General features: G+C 40.2%; 1 protein-coding gene across 13 annotated transcripts in view; it reads left to right on the forward strand.

The window, feature by feature from the left end:
- Positions 1-3,724, forward strand: part of Tlcd4 (TLC domain containing 4) — a 90,114-nt gene that overhangs the window by 18,595 nt on the left and 67,795 nt on the right. For 3 of the 13 annotated variants that reach the window (XM_010639896.3, XM_010639892.3, XM_010639893.3), the window contains exon 1: positions 3,491-3,706. The exons of 7 other annotated variants lie outside the window; for them this stretch is intronic. The gene's annotated coding sequence lies outside the window, so the exon portion shown is untranslated. Of the gene's footprint in view, positions 1-3,382; positions 3,450-3,490; positions 3,707-3,724 lie in introns of those variants that run through there. 3 more of the 13 variants (XM_010639895.3, XM_033758138.1, XM_033758137.1) reach the window with 2 other exon arrangements.

Below are 3,724 nucleotides of genomic sequence, written 5' to 3' on the forward strand. Positions count from 1 at the left end.
TTATTTTCAGCTTTAATTGAGTTTATTGGTACATTTTAGGGATACAGTACAGTTATATTCATTGTTGGGATCTTGTACCTCTACATGACAAGTCTTGGTTCTCATTTTTTCCCCTTGTCCCTGCCCTCCCTTCACCCCCTCCTCCCCTCCCCATGTACAAACACTTTATTTACATCTTTTCATTATCTCACATTTTTTTCTTTTCTCTTTAAACCCTTCCCCTACCCATCCACCTTCCCTGCACCTTTAGCCCCTTCCTTCCCATTTCTAAATGTCAGTAATCTTATTAGGATCTTCTGTATTATTGCAGATTATTCACACCAGAGAAACTATTCGGTATTTACACATGTTTGCCTTATTTATTTCACTTAGAAGTATATCTAAGATATATATATTTTAAAAGTGGGAAAGCAAAACTATTATTAACTCTAGGAAGAACAGGAAATTTGAAGCAAAGTGTTATCATAGCACTGACTCAGAAATGTATTATATATGTTTACACTGTTAGGATGATGTAAACTTGAATTATTGTTTATTGACTGGGCTGTGTCAAGGACAGAGACAGAGTGGTGGTGATGATGGTGTGCAGAAGAACTAGATCCTTAAATACCATGATGAGTTGTCAGAAAATAATGTCTAAACCTGAAAATCAAGAAACACTGGTCTAAGGGTCCCATTAAGAAATAAAGAACACACAGCAGGGTTGTGGGAGTTTGAGGGTAAAAATGCTGAAGGTGAGGGAGAAAGAGGGGCAGCAAAAACAGAATTTTGAGGAAGTATCCTTGGAAAGGGAATATTGGTAAAACACAATTGAGAATACAGATTTAGTTGAGCTGGCAGCATGTACCTGTAATCCTGACGGGCTGAGGCAGGAGGATGACAAATTTGAGCCCAGCCTGAGTGACTTAGCAAGACCCTATCTCAAAATTAAACAAAAAAACTTAAAACAGGTCTAGGGGTGTAGCCTAGCTCTATTAAAAAAAAAAAAATTAAAACAGGTACTAGGTCAGTGTGTAGGCCTGGGTTCAATCTCCAGTGCTGAGGGAAAAAAGTAAAGATTTAAATGTGAACAATGAAATGAAATAGTTATTTCTAAAGAAATTAAATTATACTTAAAATTCAGGAAACATACACAGTTGATACAGTGTGCCTTCCAAGGTTGATGAGGTTTTTGTTTTTGTGTTTTGTATTGGGAATCGAACTCGAGACCTTGTGCTTTTGAGGCAGGCGGTAGAACCACTGAGCTAAATCCTCAGCCTTGCTGAGTTTTGATTAGTTTAAAAATTTTAACATTCAACAAGTATTTATTGAATTCCTTTCATATCTCAGGCTTTGACTTTGTTATATTCACTTACATGTTCTGTATAATCTCAAAACGATTTGCTGTTTATTGATGCATTCAGAGGCCTAACATGAAGGCATATAATAGAAAGTAGAATATAGTTTATTTCTGGGTTTACGTGGCCTGAGTAGTTGCTGCTGTTAGAGAACTATGCAAATCAGAGATAATGATGGTGCATTTATCAAGAAAGAGCAACAATTTACAGACATCACTGGGGAACATAGGCGAGTGTCTATAGTCCTGTTCAGAGTCCTGGGATGATGTGGGGAATCATGGTTGTTTCACTGTTGTTTCTTTAAGGCCAAATTGCAGCTGAGCATTGAGTCTAGTAAAACTGACTTTCAACCTTGCAGGCTGCAAGAATTTCTAGGTGTCCTAATCCCTTGCCGTGTCTTAAAGAATAACCTTTCCCCCCCTGTCCTTATAGAATACTAAAGGCCCCCTTTGGCACAAATATGTACTTTTCTGAAACCCTTGATCACTAACCCAAATTAGCCTATACATATCTACTAACCCTACTTAGAAGGGCTTTTTTCTTTTTTAAACAATGCCAAGAACCTTAAGCCTTATCAAAAGAAGACATCACTCAGTCTTCAAACAATATTTGGCTAGCCTCAAAATTGCAACAAGTGAACAATGAAATCATGAGGGCCTGGTAGAAACATTGCTGCAATGACATTCCTGTACTCCTTTCTTCATCTTAAAACCAAATATAAAGGTCCCTGCTTTTTTCTGACTCATGTATTCCTCCCTTGGAATTCACCTGCTGCTCTTTAGCAGTGTATCAATAAACACTTTATTTTTCTGTATTCCTTGACTGAAATTCTTTCTACCACCCATGTACCAAACCTCTCCAGGCTGCCCCTCAAAGGACAGATGACACTAACACCTGTCCTTTCTGGGCTGACTCCAAGGTGTCCACATATAACCATCTTCCTCCTATGAAGACTTTTTTTTTTCACTTTTTACTAGTACATGTGAGCATTACATAATGATTACATTTCCCCATGGAGACTTATGAACTAACCATGTGAATGCATAAGCCGGTATAGAAAAAATAGTGTTTTGGACTATTCACATTGTGAAGCAAGTATGATGAAAAGTGTAATCAAAGAGCACCCAGTCCTGCTATGTCAGGAGACTCTAAGGGAGAAAAGGGGGAGCATGCCCTGGGGGCCTCCGTGATCTTCCTTCCTGCTTCACTGCAGGGTAGGTTCTGTCCTTGCAGGGTGGTATAAGCTTTGTCTTTTCAAAGAGAGTCTGAAGGCTTTTTTTTTCTTGCCACTTCTTGGAGTAACTAAACTATTATTCCCATTTTATAGATGAATAAATTAACTCAGTGAGGTTCAAGTAACTAAAGTCTTAGGGCTCTAATAAATGGCTGGACAAATTTCAGGTTCTGACCTCAATTCTAGTGCTTTCCCACTGAAAATAAACATGAATAGGCTGTGTAATGTTTTGTGTGTGTGTTTTCTAGCCTAGATCTGCAGCAGAAATGTGTGTGTGTGTGTGTGTGTGTGTGTGTGTGTATGTAAATACTGGTCACATAAATTAGCTCTCTTGATAGCTACTTCTTACAAATAACTTTTGTATGTTATTAAAGATAGTGTTTAGAAATTGTTTTTAGAACTTACCGCTTTCTTTCCAAAAAAAAAAAAAGCCTTGCGATTTATTATTTTTTCAAATTGTAAAATAACAGCCTAAATATATTTCATCATTTTGTTTTATTCCAATCAATTCTACCTGGTTGATCCCCAGCACTTGGGAGTTTGGAGGCTACACACAACACCTCAGAAGATCCACTTAACGGCAAACTTTATACTGGTATGGCAACTTGATATTCTCAGCCAGTATCAAAAATTCAAATTCTACTTCGGCACCCCGAAAGCACAGGGGTTCCGGAGTGCATCCTCTAGGGTGTTTTTCAGTGGTTCCGGAGGAGGCTGCTGGAGCAGAACACTCCTTCTACCCAGTTTGGGAAGCACTTGCAACCCTTAAGGAGAATAAGGCTGGACGCAACTTGGGTCATGGAGACTTGGCAGGAAAAACCAGCCGTTGCCATTTCTCCTGCTTTCTGATGATCAAACCACACTATTCATGACCACAGGTATTTATGCTTGTAAGGCAGAACATCAAGTCCTAATCCAAACATTTATTTGGCCACGTGGCTCGCCCGGGCGCTGACCGCTGCGGAGGCGGACTCACGCTTCTCCACTCCCGAGTTGTGTGGCTTGCTTTGGAAAGACCAGGAGCCAGCCACACGCTGTGCCCCTGGCGACGTGTGATCTCCCAGGATCCAGTCGCAGCCCGCTTCAGGTGCTGGGGTTTCGAGCTCGGTCTCGGACCTAAATTCGGCGCCGGGAGGTGGGCCCACGGACTGCC

Source organism: Fukomys damarensis, unplaced genomic scaffold (genome assembly GCF_012274545.1).
Source record: "Fukomys damarensis isolate Sample0158 unplaced genomic scaffold, DMR_v1.0_HiC HiC_scaffold_33, whole genome shotgun sequence".
Taxonomy (NCBI): domain Eukaryota; kingdom Metazoa; phylum Chordata; class Mammalia; order Rodentia; family Bathyergidae; genus Fukomys; species Fukomys damarensis.